A 17,987-nucleotide genomic window follows, 5' to 3' on the forward strand; every position below is an offset into this window, starting at 1 on the left:
GCCTGGACACCTTCCTGTGTAACCTCATCTGGGTGTTCCTGCTCCATGGGGGGATTGCACTGCATGAGCTTTCCAGGGCCCTTCCAACCCCTGACATTCTGTGATTCTGTGAGGTGAAGAGCAGACAGTGCCAGTCCTTGGGGTACCCTGTGTTTTACAGTCACCACAGGAAACAAATTCTTCGCAGGGCTCTAGTGAGAACCATCCCCCAAGAAACATATTTTGGTGTTGGGGCAGGAGAGGAGCGTGGACAGGCAGCCCGGACCCCTGGGTCCTCTGCCCTGCTCAGGGAGGAGAGGTTGTTCCCTGTACAATGGGCTCAGCACTCCTGGGCTCGCAGGAGATGTCACCACCTCCAGAAGCCATCTGCTGTTCCCAAGGCCACCAGTGCAGCAAGTCAACGTTTATTTGATGCAACCAGTCTGTTACAGCCAGTTGTCCTGTGTAAAATCAATGCAAAATTACCACTGGGCTTAATTACAATGTGCCATATAACAACCAGGCATTGACAAATTCCTCTGTTTTCCCTGGGAAATCACATTTGCGGCACTTTTACTCCTAAATCTCAGCAGCAGCGTTTGTTAACAACGGTTAACAGCTTTGGGTACCCAGAGCTGCCTTCAGCTCACGTGAAAGCGTCTCCTCGTAACGCCCAGCGTGAGCCCAAGAACGACGCCTCCCTAACACACACACTGAGGAACCTCAAACAGTGCCCCCTTCTCCATGGGCTGTGTTACAACCTTTGACAGAAAGGGGATTCCACAGCCTGGAAAAGCTCCACAAGGAACTGGAGATTCCTGGGTCTCAGAGTAATTCTAGAGCTCAAGTGGTGACAGACATCAGCTCCAGCTCAGATAATACATGCCAACACCCATCACTGACCCAAGAAGGCAGCTCCTCCCGTCCTGTCCAGCGGCTTCAAATCCAACACACTTTGTCCCTCCAACAGGATGCAGCTTATTGATTTCTAACACCATTCATCTCTGTCTTCCTCGAAATGAACTAGACATACATTATACAAGCAACCAAGTCCCCACCTTGAGACCCTTGTCCTCTTGACTGTGGCTTCTGTCTCTTCCACCGAGTTACATGAGAGCACAGCAAGTCCTTACAACTCCAAGGGCTTGTTGCTTCCTCATCTACCCCTCACAGAGCCCAGCAGGTGTCCTACTGATGACTTGGACATGGAATCACACACTCGCATATCACATCACAGTATCACAGTATCACAGTATCACAGTATCACAGTATCACAGTATCACAGTATCACAGTATCACAGTATCACAGTATCACAGTATCACAGTATGTTTGGGATTGGAAGGGACCTCAAAAGCTCATCCAGTCCAATCCCCCTGCTGGAGCAGGAACGCCCAGGTGAGGTCACACAGAAAAATGTCCAGGCAGGTTTTGAATGTCTCCGGAGAAGGAAACTCCACAACCTCCCTGGGCAGCCTGTTCCAGTGCTCTGTCACCCTCACTGAGAGAAGTTTTTTCTCAAGTTTAAGTGGAACCTCTTGTATTCCAGCTTGATCCCATTACCCCTTGTCCTATCATTGTTTGCCACCGAGAAGAGCCTGGCTCCATCCTCGTGGCACTCACCCTTTATATATTTATAAACATTAATAAGGTCACCCCTCAGTCTCCTCTTCTCCAAACTAAAGAGACCCAGCTCCCTCAGCCTTTCTTCATAAGGGAGATGCTCCACTCCCTTAATCATCTTCGTTGCCCTACGCTGGACCCTCTCCAGTAGTTCTCTGTCCTTCTTGAACTGAGGGGCCACAACTGGACACAATATTCCAGATGTGGTCTCACCAGGGTGGAGTAGAGGGGAAGGAGAACCTCTCTCGATCTACTAACCACCCCCCTTGTAATACACCCCAGGATGCCATTGGCCTTCCTGGCCACAAGGGCACAGTGCTGGCTCATGGTCATCCTGTTGTCCACCAGGACCCCCAGGTCCCTTTCCCCTACACTGCTCTCTAATATGTAATTTCCCAACCTATACTGGAACCTGGGGTTGTTCCTGCCCAGATGCAGGACTCTACACTTTCCCTTGTTAAATTTCATCAGGTTATTCCCCGCCCTACTCTCCAGCCTGTCCAGGTCTCTGGATGGCAGCACAGCTTACAGTGTCAGCCACTCCTCCCATGCTATTTCCATGCTATAGACATGCTATAATTCAGTTCCACATCCTCACACTTAAAAGCACATCCTCCTTCTTTGCTGCCTCAAAACCAAAACCTATTTCACTTCAGCATGAGACCCTCCGATATTTCATTTCTACTTCCTGCCTTTAACACACTTACTGCTGCACTTACCCTGCTCTCTCCCTGCATGCCCACGTGTCTCACAAACCCTTCCTCTTCCCCTGCAGTGATGGCACTTCACCCCACGAGGTGAGTCTGTCCTCCAGGCTCATGGATGCTTCCTGAGGTCCACCCAAGTGCAGGGAGTGAAGGAAGGAAAGTGCAAGGTCAGTGAAAAAGGTAGTTGGTAGAGGCGCTGGAGAGAGACTCGAACTCTCGTGGGTTACTCTGAGCAGTATTTATTGTAGAAGATTCGCAGGAACAGCAGCGTTGGGTCACCTCCTCAGAGAGTAACCGTCATATAGCAGTATAACTGGTCTTTATATGGGGTTCTAACAGGTATTATGCAACTAAGCAAAATTTATCACTGTCTAGTGCAATTTTCTAAATATTCACGATGTCCTCAGGTTCCTTCCGTCCCAGTGGTCTGCGGGTTCCACTTCTTCTTTCTTGACAAGTACCGAATGAAAGGTCATCGGGTCGCAGGGCTAGCTTTGTCTGAAGTTCTACCTGTCTCATTTGTTATCCATAGTTCATCAGTCTAGCATGGAGATCAGCAACCCTAAGAATAGCATTTATCAATGTCTTAAGTAAAGGTACAAAGCAAGCATAAGGTAACCAAGCTCGTGGTTCTGGATAAGGGCTATACAGGGGACAAGCTGAGACTTTCAGCCTTAGCAGCACAGCTTATAACACTGATATAGGCCTAAAATCCTAATTTCCTATTTTCCTACAACAGTCAGCTCATGTGGATGACTGAGTGCAGCCACCCCAGCAGTGGACAATCCCCATCTGCCAGGCTGAGGCCTGCACACAACATGGAAACACCTGTTATCACCCTTGGTTTGCACAGGAGGTGCCGGTGCCTTCCTTCCTGCCATCTTCCCAGGACAGTCCCCTTCCTCAACCTCCACCCACAGGCCTCAACTCTTTTCCATTGCTGGTTTCAGACGTGGTTTTGAGGCTTCACTGAAGCCGTCAGCCATGCCCTTGTTTCTCACTGACACCCCCAAACATCTCTTCAGACCTACACATGGCCAAGCACTGCTGCTAAGGCTCTCTCGCTCTTCAGAGGCAGCCTTGAGTGTTTTGGATATTGCAGGTGCTCTTCCTCACTGCCTCCAGAGCTTATGGCAAGCTTTCCTGGTCATAACAGGCCTTTTCAACCACCTCTTATGAAAAGGTTGTCTTTTGATGACCCTCTGTGCAGAAAAAGTAGTCACAGAAAAGCACTAAGTATGTCTAAATCAATGCCGAGTGATGTCCCAGTAAGATGCAGGTGAGCGACCCGCATGCCTGTGGCTTCCTGGCAAGGATCTGTCCGGAGAAGGGGACCGAGCCTCTGCCGCTCTCTGGAGAGGCACATGAGCCGTGTCCACGCAACATGGGGACAGTTAGTGTGACTTTGGCAAGACCACCCTTCATCTGAACCACTTTGGATGTGTGATTCAGGATGAGATATCATGCCTTGTTGCAACATGGGGACACTTGGTGTGACTTCTGCAAGACCACCCTTCATCTGAACCACTTTGGATGTGTGATTCAGGATGAGATATCATGCCTTGTTGCCATTGCCCTGAGTTGCTACTACAAAAACAGGGCGCTATTTTTTAAATTTTCTTTTTCATAGATCCTGCCACTTTTAGACAGATCACAGAAACACCTGAGGGATTATTGATGCATTATCACCCACCAGCTTTTCATCTCAGGAAATGGGATCCCAGAGGCCAAGAGCAGGCTGTTTTGGGCACTGTCATGGGATTTGGGAAACTGAAGTGTCCTCTCTTCTCCCTCTCTCCCGGACACCTAAACAGGAATCACACTTCTCTGGAAAAAAAGCTTAGGTGTTCCCAGGAACCTCAGGAGGCGTGGTGCAGTGATTCCTGGGTTTAAGAAGCTCATCACGTCTTGTCTCTTTTCCTCCAATTGTGGCTTCAATGCCCAGCTCATTTGTAGGTTCTGTACATGGATGCTGACATTTACGGATCAACCTGATCTAAAAGAATTGACATGGTAGGCTTGATACAGGGAATTGACAACTAATTTATTAACATTTAACAACTAACAGTTAAGGAACTAGCCCTACCCCACATCACTAAAGACACTTAGAGAGCCAGCCCTTTAACCCACGTCACTATTGCCCAGCCTTGCTTAGCTCTGTGTAACTTATTGTACGAGAAACAGGACGTCACTGCCGCCCTGCAAGGACAATAATCCTTGGTGTATCCTTGGGTGAACTAGATTACAGAAACCTGGGCACAGGACAAGGAGATAGGCCAGTTCTAACCAACTCAGCAGCCTGAGACCCAACCAACTCATCACACTGACCAAAGGTGACCGTGTACAGAGAAAGAGGACCCGGGGTCGCGATCACTGCGCAGCTGCAACCAGGAGGAGCCAGAGGTGGAGACTATGGAAATGGTCTCCTGAACTCATTGTAATAAGAACCACCTTCTCGGGGACAGGTTATGGATATGTATAGGTGTTCCTAGAACTTTCACGAATATGTAACACTTTACTGCATTTAACCAAGCTCACAGCTACTGCAATTTTACACACACATTAGGTGAAATGATTCCCCGTGTGTCCGGCGTTGCAAATAAATACATACCTTCTTTATAACCTCAAGGGTTGTAAGGTCATTCCACGCCTCAATCTAAGTGTAATATCGCCCTTTTGGCTCTCCTGCTGCTTGTTCAAATTGCCATTCTCCACAGAAGGTACAGCACCTGCTTGCCAATGGGCTTCTGGACCACCAGGTCTGTGAGCATCTATAACACTGAATTAGGATCCATCATTCCTGACCCCATCTTGCAAGTAAAACCCTTGAGAAGAGGGAGGGGGAAGCACAGGGCTGCTGGCAGCGTGAGTGGGAAAAGTGGGGAGAAAGTTTTATGGCACACTTAAAAACAACTATTAAAACAATTAACTCACATTACTGACAAGCTGCTTGAATTTCAGAGAGGGAATACACAGGAGCACATAATATGTACTGTAAAACTCGCAAGTAACATGTTGATAGCAAACATTAGCATTCTACTGCTAATCTCAGCACCAGTGCTTCCTTAGCTTCTAAGTTTTCAACCTGCTTATTGATGGCCTCTTGAAGATGGTCAATAAATTGCATGTAGTTCTCATTGGGACCCCGATTAATAGTTGTAAATGATTTGGCTGCTGTGTTGGTTTCAGGCACCTTTATCATAGCTTGATATGCGAGGTCTGCTGCCTGCCTCAGGATTTCAGAAGCTAATCGCGCCTCTAATTGTGATGTGCCAATTAGTGTCTCTTCCAAGAGTTGGGGGATACCCGCCCCTTTCAATGAATCCCCATCGTTCCATTCTAAATGATCTATAGCTGTTACATTGCATAGGTCTAATTTTGTTTGAGTCTTTCGTGGTTTTTATCTGATCTCGGGCAACTCGTACACATACTCCTTCAACTTTTCAAGAAAATGCTGCAAACCCTCATCCTCATCCTCATCCTCATCATTAGATAACACGGACTTGAGCGGCGCTGGAGAATCATTAGTAACAGGGGGGTTTGGAACAGTGCACATTCTCGGCAATACTTTCTAGCATCGTAATTATTTGTATAATCTGAGTTCCCAGGCGCGTCCCCTTTCCCGACACGATCAGCATGACCGCATTGCCGACTGCTGGATTCACTCGCTATTAACTCATCTGTCACACAGTTCTGTTGTCCAGTTCTTATCCAGTGACTCCTTCTGCTCTCTCGTGGAAGTTGGAGGGTTAAAAGGCGGTACAGGCAGATACAAATTGGTACAAGGACTGATAGTACACTTGTTTACGACTTTAGCATCCTCAGCTTTCGCAGGTTCTTTAGGCAAGTTGTCTGACTCCAGTTCTTTGGACTTGCTGTTCTCATCAGGGTTGGGTAATTGAGTAGGAGGACACCGCTCGGCATTTTTCCTCCCCCCGCCCCAGACTGCTGAGCCAACGGGGGCCTGAAGGCACAGCAGCACATGGAATAGGGAGGGTATCAAAGACACGAACCGGGTAAACTCCACAGCGACTTTCAGGATCCTTATCAGTCTGCAACGCTACAAAAACTCCAGCAGCAGCAGACCATTCAGCCTTAAACCTTTTATAAGCTTCCATGTAGTTACTAATGGTTTAGTTTCTTTATCTCTATTGCTGAACTTATCCCATCATTTCTGCCCTTTATCGTCCCAAAGTTAACATTTAAAAGCCTTCTCGGTTTCTCCTGGGTAGCCATTAATTCTACACCAAACTAACACTCTACATATGTTACTTTCTTCATATTGAAGTCCTCTCACAGAGACAATATCAGGAGGAGCTTCACTCTTCCCTCCTCCTGCCCCAGCTGCTCACCTTTTCCGGTGATCCATCGACGAATTTATCCCCGGGGTGTCCGTACGCCTCTGTCCGGTCTTCAGTCCGGCTGAACCGCCTCCGGCTGGGCTGCTCCAGCTTTTCCCCGATCGCAGTGAGACGCCATTCAGAGCATCACGCCGGGGTCACCGTTTGATGGAACGATAAAGGACTCAGCATTCCGATTCAATGTGAACCACGCAAAGTCATTTATTACAGAAACAAGCCTCCTTATACGTGCAACTGTTCTCTGATCACGCGTCCACGCTCCAAGCACGCATTCACTGATTGGATATCATCAATGCTCACGAGCTGTCCATGCGCTGGAGTCTCACTGATGACAGGTCCATCAATCCACGTCATGTTGAGGCCTTGTTATTACAGAACTGCTTCTCTCCCACAGAAGGTCCTGTCTTCAGCATTTGAGTTGGCCTTGAAATTCCTGGCTGGTTCAGTAACAAATCTCCATCTAACAGAAACCCCTGCGCAGGTGCCCAGGGCTGAGCTGGCCTGTGCCTCCCCAGGCGCAGGGTCACAGTGGGGCCCTTTGTGACCTCACACTGTGACACCCACTGCCCCGCATGTGATCAGTGCAGCTGCAGCCCCAGCCCACACTGTCCGACAGGACGGTGACGAGACAGGGTGCGAGCACGGAGCTGGCGAGAGCCCCGAGCGTAGCCCACGTCTGTCAGAGAACCAGAGAGTCTCCTTGGTTGGAAGCGACCCTTAAGATCACAGAGTCCAACCACAGCCTAGCTCTAGCTGCCCCCGGCAGACTTGGAGCAAGGAGCTCCTGAGCTCACGTCTTTCCCCGACGAGGAGCACACAGGCGCATCCCACATCCTTCACCGCTGCCTCTGGCAGAGCTGCAGCACCGAGGCGTTTTGCCGAAGCGCCCGCCTTCCCCATCCCTAGTTCTTCCCTTTGATTGCAAAATGGCAGGGAGACCCCCCATCCGACGCAGGCTGGCCTGGCAGGAGAGACCCCCCAGCCGCCCCAGGGTGGCCTGGCAGGAGGAGGTTGGGGCTCCCCAGGAGGTCACATCTCCACCGCAGCCCAACCAGCTGGATGTGGCCCAGCCACCGCAGATTGGTGAGTGAGGGGCCCTGATTGTCTGGGCAGGGTGGGGCCCAGTGATCGCTCCCTGCTCGACACCAGGGTCACGGTTCCCCACACGCTGGCAGGGGGTTCCATGGGTGGTGATTATGCTGCCTGAAGCCCAGGGCTGCTCCGAGCTGGGAGCCGGCCCCAGCACAGCCTCTGCGGGCAGAGGGGACCCAGCTCCTGCTGCAGGGCACGGGCAGCGAGAGGCAGCTGGGCGGGCAGGAGGCAGCCGTGCTGTGGGACGGGGACCTTCCTGCCCGTCTGAAGCGAGTTCCTCACCCGCTGCACTGGGCGCTTTCCCCGTCCTGCCTGGCTCCAGCATCGCAGCCCGTCTGCCGGGCACCCTGCAGCCCTGACACGCACGGGGAGACTGTGCTGGGGCAGCGGGCACTGGGATGGACATGGGGCAGAGCTCCTTCTGCTCTGTCCTGCCTGCAAACCCTCTCTGCAGCCCTCCCTGCTCTCCTCCTTTATTAGATGCTGATGCGTTACCTGTGAACGCATTTCTAAGCGGATACATGGACTCCATCGTGTCCTTTCTCGGCAGCCCACAAAAGGTAACCGCAGCCGCTTTAAAGGCGGCTGTGCCGGCGTCTGCTGACAGGGGCTCTGCTGCGGGTGCTGGAGGGTGCTGGCTGGGCAGAGCTGCTGCTCCCAGGTCTCTAATGGGCACTGCACCCCCATGCTGCGGTGCCGCTGGCCGCGTGTCCCCATCTCACGCTCCCTGTTGGCCTCTCTGCTCCCTGGCTGCCAGGAGGAGAGCCACAAGATCGGGTTTCTTATGGACATCCGTGACCTGTGCGACACCAGCAGGCGCCAGCGCTCCCCAATGGGCCTAGATGTCTTCTGCCGGAGATACGAGCTGGCGGAGAATATCAAGGTGAGGGGATACCCGGCGGCTCTGGGGAAGGGGTCGAGGACTCCGGCACCGGCACCATGTGAGGACAGCGCTGGGCAGGGCCGGGGGCTGGCGGCGCTGGGTGCTGGCAGCTGCAGGTCCCATCCCAGCTGTGCTCTGCAGGTGCTGCTGGAAGAGGAGCCCAGGGACCAACTGCGCACGGCGCTGCGGCAGATCGCCATGCGTGCCATTGCCGAACTGAGGTACCTGCCCATCCCTCCCGGGGACGCCTGCACGAGGCCTCGAGGCGCTGCTCCAGGTACCAGCGTGTGGCTGGCTGCTCTCTCTCTCTCTGCAGCGCAGTGGAGAGGGTGCTGGAGGGCAAGGAGACAAGGCTGCTCCAAGCCTGCTTCTCCAGTGTCTTCTCGCTTCCACCAGAAGTGGAGGACATGGACCGTTACCTCTACTTAGAAGTAAGTGCTGCGTGAGCTACAGGAGCCCCCAGTCCCTCTGTCTGCTCCCCAACCACCCCGTGCCGTGATATAACCAGAGATCCAAGGCAGGGCAGGGTCTCAGCTCTGCTGTCCCACCCTCATCCCTTCGTCCCCTGCCTGTGAGCCCGGCCACGTCCAGTTTCGCAGGCTGCTCTGCCCATAGCAGGTTATTTGCCCCTGGGTCTCTCCCAGGCACAGTGCAGCAGCGCGGGAGTCGTCCCTCGGTGCTGGGAGTTCACATCAGTCCCCTGGGAGTGAGAGGGGTGGCAGGAAACACGACCACAACCTGTTGTGTTCTTGCAGACCATGCGGTCCATGGACAACATGCTGCAGGCGTTGCTCCTCAACTCTCGTGCCTCCAGAGTCAGCGACCTGCTGCAGAATATCTTCCAGGTCTGGGTGTGCGAAGTTTGGGCTTCGCAAGGGCTGTTCCTCACCCTGGGGACGGGGTGTCCACTCTGGAGGTGACAGTCCCACCCCGTGCCGTGCAGAGAGCGCTGCCGGGAGGGTGCCCACCTCCCCGGGGAACCAGGGGCTGCCCTCCAGGCTCTTCCGCAGCACAGTGGCCGCAGAGGGTGGCATCTGCCTTCCTGCCTGGCCATGGGGCTGGCCTGGGGCATGTGCCCCAAGCCTGCCAGGGACCCCAGGGCAAGAGCCTCGCTACAGGCTTTGGTCGAGTCCTGGGGAACCCTTAATGGAGCGGGCCAGTCCAGCCCAGGAGTTGAGCGGTGCTGCTTCTGCTGGAGCGGTGGCTGCTCCCAGGGCTCACCAGCAGCTTCTCTCTCCCCAGATGCTCTTGACTCTGAGCAGCTCCGATAGAGAACATGTGCGGCAGAGGGCCGTGGGGAGGATTGAGGGGCTGAGCTTCATGTTGGCTGAGAATCCCACACTGGAGGTAAGGAGCCAGGCACCCTCCGGCCAGAGCGTCTGCCCCTCCCTGCACCCCAGAGCAGCCTGCAGCTCTCCCCACGCGGGGCTGTTGCCCACCCAGCTGCTTTGGGAGCTGTGACCAGCACGGCCCTGGACAGTCCTGCCTGCCCACCGAGCCCTGGACACACGCTTGGGTTCAGGGCTTTGGCACAGCCGCCTGCCCTCAACCCTCCTGCTGTTCTGTCTCCCTCGCCCAGGCCTGGTGCCGCTCTAGGACAGACATACACGGTCCTGTCAGCTATAGAGACATCCAGATCCCAGACCTGGGACAGCTGCTGGGGCATCTCCTCCTTTTCCAACATTCCTGGGGAGAGGCAAAAACTCTGGCTCGAGATGCAGTGCAGCACCTCGCTGTCTTCTTGGCTGGACAAAACAGTAAGAGAAATTGTGCTGGGCTTGATCCCTCTACACACAGACATCTCCCGATGGGTCTGCTCCTGTTCCTCACCTCCTTTGTCCTTCCCAGCTGCTTCCCGTAGCATCCCAGCTGCCATTTTGCTGCAGCAGCTGAGCGCTCTCCCAAAGTCTGGGATCTGTTCTCTGCTGCTCTCCTTCCTCCCTCCTTTCGGGATCCTGAAGCCCGCTGTTCTGTGGTTCCCAGACCCAAACATACGGCTGATTGCCATGACCCAAAGCCATGGTTGTCCTGCCAGTGAAGAGCAGGTCTATCTCTGAGTCCTCCTGGCTAGAGCTTCCAGTGCTTGTAGCAAGAAGCTGTTCCTGATTCCCTCCAGAATTCTCCTTGACCACTTATGCCCTGCCATCACGAGGGCAGATCTTGGGGTGCTTTGGGAAGCTTGCTGACAAAGCTGCTGTGCTTTGCTGAGTTCTCTATGTTTCCCCGCTGTTTAGACAGGAGGAATCAAGCACAACAGCCCCACTTGGAAGATCCCGACAGCTCCTCTGAGGACTGGCTAAAACCCGACATCATGGTAAAGAGCTCCTGCTGGCACTCTTGTTGGTGGCATCAGCAGGGGACTTGTGTGAGCAAAGGCCTCCACAATCAGGGGGCTGGCACGTCCCTGCTGAGAGGGTTCCTGCTGTCCCTGAGCAGGGACGATGCGAGGGCTGCTCTCCAGTGTCCCAGCAGCAGCCCCAGCCCTGCTGGCCACCAGCAAGCCCTGGTTCACGGCAGGACCAGCAGCCTGTGCCCAGGACCCCAACCCTCCTCCCTCTCCCCGGGCCTCTCTTCTCATCTTCCCATGCAGTCACTGCCGCCCCTGCTGCCAGCTTTGCTGCGGGCACTGCCGCAGCACCGCCGGGCGTCTCTGCAGGGCTGCTGGCACTGCCCGGCTACGCAGCAGCACCGGGGCACTCGGTGTGACTTTGCTTCGCTGACTCCGTTCCTCCCTTAGCTCTTTGCAGAATACCTCCAGCCTCCCGAGAGGACAGACATGGTCCTGGTGTTCATCGAGGCGATGAGCGACTCCAGCACTTTTGACAAGGAGGCAGCCAGAAACATGCTGGGCATGGTCAAGAGAAACTGTGATTTCTGGCTGGTGGATGTAAGTGGCCTTTGGCTGGATTGTCCTGCCCTTCGGCCCTGTCAGGCCTTGTTCCTCCCTCCATCCATCTCTTCCTCTCAAATCCCAGTAAAGTGAAGCCACCTGAAGGCGGCAGAGAGGGATGGGAAGGACATCTGAGGAAATGGCTGCACTCCAATGGCAGCACCATCCTCACCTGTGTCTCCTCCAGGTGCCAAAGATCACAAGCTGCATCCACAAAGCCCTGCGGTGCATCAACACAGCACCAGCCCGGCGGAGTGTGATGTCCCTAATTGTCCCCATGGCTGACAAGTGCCCTGGGGAGGTGGTGTCTACGCTGCTGACAATTGCACCACCAGGAGACAGGTACTGGCTCCAAAAGCCATGAGGGCTTGTTCCCTGTGGGGAGAGGGGCCCAGAGATGCTCTGGCTGCCAGCGCCAAGGAATCCTGCAGGACACCCCCGAGGAGCAGGACCCTCCATCCCACCACGCTTTCCAGCGCTGGGGGTCAGCCAGGCCCGCAGCAGCCACAGCTGAGCAAGCCAGCCCAGAGCCCCCCACTGCACTCCTGCCAGCCCCACGGGAGCACCAGCTCAGCCTCTGCTGCTGCCCAGGGCATCCCAAGCGTCCTGCAGCGCGGAGCCGGACACGCTGCTGTGGGCCAGGCTGCCCTGCTGACAGAGCGCTCTCTTGCAGCACTGCCCTGGCACTGTGGGAGGTGATGTTCTCCGTGCCCCACACCCTGCAGAACGTGTTGAAGGAGCTGCTCATCCAACTCCAGGACCAGCACTATAGGGTCTTATATACACACTGGGTGGACACCGCCATCCTTCGCTTGGCTGTGAGTTACTGGAAAAAGCTCCTGGTGCCCCAGGAGCTGCACGGTGCCAGGAGCCCCAGCAGCTCTGCCACTCTGAGCAGCTCTGCTCACTGCTGGCTTGCTTTCAGATACTGGCCAGCAGTGACCTGCAAGATGAGGAGTTTGCTCCAATGTACCTAGTCATGAGGTTTCTGAGGCAATGAAGCCTGGGGGCTGCCTGGAGAGCTCTCCAGGCATCGACCTGGTCCCAAGACGGAAACTCTCTTCTTCATATAGGCCAGAAAAATGAAGGTCATGCTGCCAGACCTGATGTGGGTCCTGCAGTACAGCAATAAGGCTATCAAGATCAAGGCTCTGGTGGTCTTCAGAAACGCGATGGCTCAGCTGGAGAGGGAGAAGGCCAGTCCCACCGCTGTGCAGCTGGCAGGATTTCTCCTGCCCCTCTTTGATGACGTAAGGCTGATGTATAAGGCTGATGTGTAAGGCTGATGTATAAGGCTGATGTGTAAGGCTGATGTATAAGCCTGAGCCCCGCGGGTGGGCACTGGACAATGACAGCTGCCCTTCAGCCCAGCCACTCAAAGCAGGGGCTTCTCCTCTGCTTTCTCCCCGGGGCTCTTGTGGGATGGCTTCTGTGTTCTGCAGCCCAGCCCAGCTTCTCCCTGCCCGCTGCTCCCACAGCTCCTCCCCACCATGGCTGCTGAGGCTGCTGGGGGTGCTGGCTGGCTGGGAGAGCACTTTGAGGCACAGGCACTGCCTGAGCAAGTCTCACGAGTGGCCTTTCATGGACCCAGGGCCGCAGATCTGGCCACAACTGCAGTGTGCACAATGCCGCCCTGGAGCGTCTCCCCTCCCATCAGCCATGCAGGAGCTTCTGCTCCCCGTGGGCAGAGAGCTGCTGGTGCTCAGGTCCTGCTGTGCTGCTCCCTCCCAGGAGCTGAGCCAGCTGAGAGAGATCTCCATCAGCCTCTTCAGAGACCTGATGAAGATGGTGGTGCGGAACGACAAGAGGGAGATGAAGAACACGGTGCGACGTGGCCTGCTCCCTCTCTTCTTCCGCATGAGTGACCAAGTGCAGAGCGTGGCCAAGGTACAGATTTCAAAGCCGAGCAGCGATGCAGGGAAGAGACCCCTGGGCGTTTGGGCCAGGGCATGTCACCACTCCCTAAGGGCAGAATCACCCCAGGAATGGAGCCCAGAGGAGGGTGACGCCAGGTCTCCTGTCCCAACCGTGGTGCCATCTCCCAGCTTCTCCTGTTCCACAGGCCGCTGGGGAAGCCCTCCTCGGTGCCGCAGAGCTGCTCAGGTGGAAACAGCTCCAACACCTGGTGCAGACACAGCAGACATGGCGGATTGGAGAGTGCTTGGTGAGGACAACCCCCAAGGCCCAGGGCCCAGGCTGGACGGGGCTGCCCCACATGTCTGTGCTGTGGGCTCTGCAGATGTGCCTCCCCTGTCCTGCTGCAGCCCCGAGCTGCATCCTTGTTCCCTGTGCTCAAGAACAGAGTCCCCAGGGCTCTTCCCTCTGCCCCGCAGCCAGCGGGAGGGAGGGCTCTCAGCACCCCTGGGACCCCTTGGCCTGTGTCTCTCTCTCAGCCCCACGGGGCTCCTGGCTGGAACACGGGAATGGCCGGAGGGGAAGGGTTCATGGGAGCGTGGGTTCATGGGAGGAGAGACTGATCCAGCCAAGTGGGGAGAGACAGTGACATGCCCATGCCCTTGTGCTCTCTCCAGCTGGAGCGGGACAGGAGCAGAGCTCAAGAGCTCTTGAGTCAGAGCCTGCCGTACCTGAGGGACGCTCAGGCCAGCTTGCGAGAGGCGGCCGTGAGGTTCATTGGTGAGTCACAGCCCCCGGGTCCCTCTTTCAGCAGCCTGGCCCCAGTCCCCGCCGCTGCCCTGGCACAAGGAGCAGCCCTGTGGCTGCCAGAGCCCCAGCTGCCCCGGGCAGGGCCTTGGCCTGCCCTCCCAGCCCTGCCCACGCAGGTGGCCTTGGTGGCCGCCTTGCCCGGTGCCACCATCTCGGCTCCTGCTCTCCCCTGGGCTCAGCCCTGATGAGGGGAGGGAGCAGGGGCTGATGGAGCTCTGTGCCCAGGGCTGGCTGCGCGGCCCCTGAGGGACCGAAGGGAGGAGGAGGAGCTGGCTGAGATCTGCAGCGGTGAGTAGGGAGCGTGGTCGGGAGGGGATGCCCAGGGGTCTCTGCAGACGTGGGAGCTCATCTGGGTTCTGCTTCTTTCCCTTGCAGCCCTTCAGCCCTTGGAGCAGGATAGTGAACCCTCCATCTGCTCCCTGGCAGCCCAGACCATCCGCATCCTGGGCAACCCAAGGGAGCAGTCGAGATCGCGATGGACCCTGCGAGCCCTGTGCTGCTGGCCCCGCTAAGCCCGGCGGAGGTGCAGCTCTTCTCGGGAGGAGGGCTGGATTTAATAAAGCTGGAGGAGAATGCCAAAGCCCTGGTGTCCTTCAGATGTGCAGCACCCTGAGCGTGCTGAGCAGACGGTGTCGTTCCTGGGCTCTCCCGCTGCCGCAGGACGTCTGTCCCTCAGCACAGCCTGGTTCCAGGCGCAGTTACGGTGCCGGCGGGCGGGCGCTCGCTGGCCCCCAGGCTCTGCACTGCAGGGGAGGCAGAAGGCCGTGCGGGCACGGCAGGCACGGGGGCAGCAAAGACACGCAGGTTTACAGCAGGGCTGGTCCCAGCGCCTCAGGAGCTGTTTCCCACTGTTTTGCCCTCAGCTCCCGCCAGGCCCCGAGGGTTTCCACAGCGCCGTTTCAGCGAGACCCTCTGCTCCGGGCTGCCCGGCCTCGTCTCTCACGCTGCCCTCCCCTCCTCGCCAGCAGCTGCCGCCCGGCGCTTTCACCCTGTCCTGGAGCCGCTTTCCCAGCGGCACTGCCGGGCTGAGCCGGGGCAGTGCGGGTTCAGAGAGTCACAGGACGGTTTGGGTTGGAAGGGACCTTCAAAGCTCATCCAGTGCCACCCCTGCTGTATGGGAACTGTGGAAGAACCGACGCCCTTACGTTCCTTTAACTCTAGAGTGGCAGTCTGGGGGGATTTTGAATGCATTAGCTCTGGTGGATATGGGGGCTGAGGTCGCAGTTTTACATAGTGATATTAAGAACAAAGATGCTACATCGCAGATTTGTGGTTTGGGGGGACATCTGAGCCCTGCTCTCCAAGCTACTGTTCCCCTCACAATCGCAAATCCCAAGCCATTTACTGGAACAGTGTTGATTGCCCCAATTAAAGAATATATCCTGGGTATTGATGTCCTACCAGGGCAGACGGTTGGAGCCTTAAATGGTCATTTTGCTTTCGGCTCTCTGCGCACAGTATTTGCTATCCGGTCTGTAACTGTCTTGTGTAGATTCCCAAAATGGGATCCTGTTGTGCTGCCTGCACCCGCCAAGGGGGTGACTATAAAACAATATTGCATCCCAGGGGGGAGGAAGAAATTACTGAGACTATTCGGGCACTCTGACAAGTGGGGATCATTAAAGAAACTGTGACGGCTTTCAATAATCCTATCTGGCCTGTTCGAAAAACAGATGGTACTTGGAGAATGACTGTAGACTACAGAGAATTCAATAAAGTCACCCCTCACACCTTGCAGTTATGGTGCCAGATATGGTTACACTCATAGAAAAAACTGGCAAGAACTTATTGCCATGGAAAATGGTGCTAGACCTTGCTAATGCTTTCTTTTCAATTGCCATTGCCCCAGAGAGTCAGGACCAGTTTGCTTTCACCTGGCAGCAAAAGCAATACACCTTTCAGGTACTGCCCCGAGGATACAAGCACAGCCCCTCTATATGCCATCAATGGTAGCAGCTGACGTAGCACCATGGTCAGGTATCTTACTGTACGACATGATACTGATGATGTCTTGCTCACGGCAGAGTCACAACAAGAAACTGAAGCAGCTGCTGAGTCATTGCAGTCACATTTGCAGAACCAGGCCTGGACAATCAATCCAAAGAAAATACAGGGCCCTAGTACCACTGTACAGTTCTTGGGGGTCGTCTGGCATGGGCAGATTAAGGAAATACCAAATAAAGTGCAGCAGACAGTTCAGCAATTTCCTGTACCAACCACGGTAGCGCAGTTACAGGCCTTTGTGGGACTTCTGGGGTACTGGAGGACTTTTATCTTGTATTTGGCAATTTTAATGAGGCCTCTGCAGAAACTAACTAGAAAGAAGGCTGTTGGCAGTGACCAACAACAACAAGAAGCTTTTGATGCCTGTCAAAGTGCCTTGATTGAACATGCCCGATTATATACTCCCAGGCAAGGATATCCTTTTGAACTAGAAGTAACAATCTTGGATGATGGAGTCTCTTGGCGATTGTGGCAGACAACTGGACTAAAAAATCAGAAGGAACCCCTAGGGTTTTGGTCTAAAGCACTGCAAGGGTCTGCTACTCATTATACCCCAATGGAAAAATAGATTCCGGCTGTTGTTTGGGCACTGCAGGAAACTGAAAAAATCATGGGTCAAGATAGTGTAACTGTCCACACCCCCATACCAGATGACTCTGTTAGGGCCCATGCAGGAGTAGGTCAGGCAGCTACGCACTGGAAGTGGAACACTCTCTGCAGCAATGATTTTTACCAGGAAACTCACGTGACTGCCCCACATGCCACCCTTCTTGCTACAATATCATTTAATCATGTGCCTGCACTTGAGGAAACTCTTCCCCAGGAGACATCCCAACCTCTCCTGTGGAGGAGGCTCCTCCTTACGACGAGTTAACAGCAGAGCACAAGAAGGATGCCTGGTTTACTGATGGCAGTGCAGCATGCACTGCAACTGGACAAAGGCAACGGAGGGCGGTTGCGTATGCTCCTTTACAGAATCACAGAATCAATTGACTGGGTTGGAAAAGACCTCAGAGATCATCAAGTCCAACCCTTGGTCCAACTCTAGTCCGTTTCCTAGATCATGGCACTAAGTGCCATGTCCAATCCCAGTTTAAAGCCCTCCAGGGCCTGTGAGTCCAGCACCTCCCTGGGCAGCCATTCCAATGCCTGACCACTCTCTCTGTAAAGAATTGCTTTCTAATCTCCAGCCTAAATTTCCCCTGGCAGAGTTGAAGCCCATGGCCCCTTGTCCTATTGCTGACTGCCTGGGAGAAGAGACCAATCCCCACCTGGCTAGAACTGCCCTTCAGGTAGTTCTAGAGAGTGCTGAGCTCACCTCTAAGCCTCCTCTTCTCCAGCCTAAACAAGCCCAGCTCCCTCAGCCGCTCCCCATAGGTCTTGTGTTCAAGTCCCTTCCCCAGTCTTGTTGCTCTTCTCTGAACCCGCTCCAGCACTTCAATGTCTTTCCTGACCTGAGGAGCCCAGAACTGAGCACAATACTCCAGGTATGGCCTCCCCAATGCAGAGTACAGGGGAAGGGTCACTGCCCTTGTCCTGCTGACCACGCTAGTTTGGATCCAGGACAGGATCCCATTGGCCTTCTTGGCCACCTGGGCACACTGTTGGCTCATGTTGAGCTTCCTGTCCATTAGTCCCCCCAGGTCCCTTTCTGCCTGACTGCTCTTCAGCCACTCTGCGCCCAGCCTGGAGCGCTGCAGGGGGTTGTTGTGGCCAAAGTGCAGGACCCGGCACTTGGCCTTATTGAACTTCATCCCATTGGAATCAGCCCATTTTTCCAGTCTCT

General features: G+C 54.9%; 1 non-coding gene across 1 annotated transcript; it reads right to left on the minus strand.

Annotated features, from left to right (window-relative positions):
- Positions 1-798: 798 nt before the first annotated feature.
- On the minus strand, positions 799-883 carry LOC135576397 (small nucleolar RNA SNORD45). Its single transcript, XR_010468094.1, has one exon. It is a non-coding gene; the product is annotated as a small nucleolar RNA SNORD45 (small nucleolar RNA).
- Between the last annotated feature and the right edge of the window lie 17,104 nt (positions 884-17,987).

This window comes from Columba livia, chromosome 25, assembly GCF_036013475.1.
Source record: "Columba livia isolate bColLiv1 breed racing homer chromosome 25, bColLiv1.pat.W.v2, whole genome shotgun sequence".
NCBI classification, from domain to species: Eukaryota; Metazoa; Chordata; class Aves; order Columbiformes; family Columbidae; genus Columba; species Columba livia.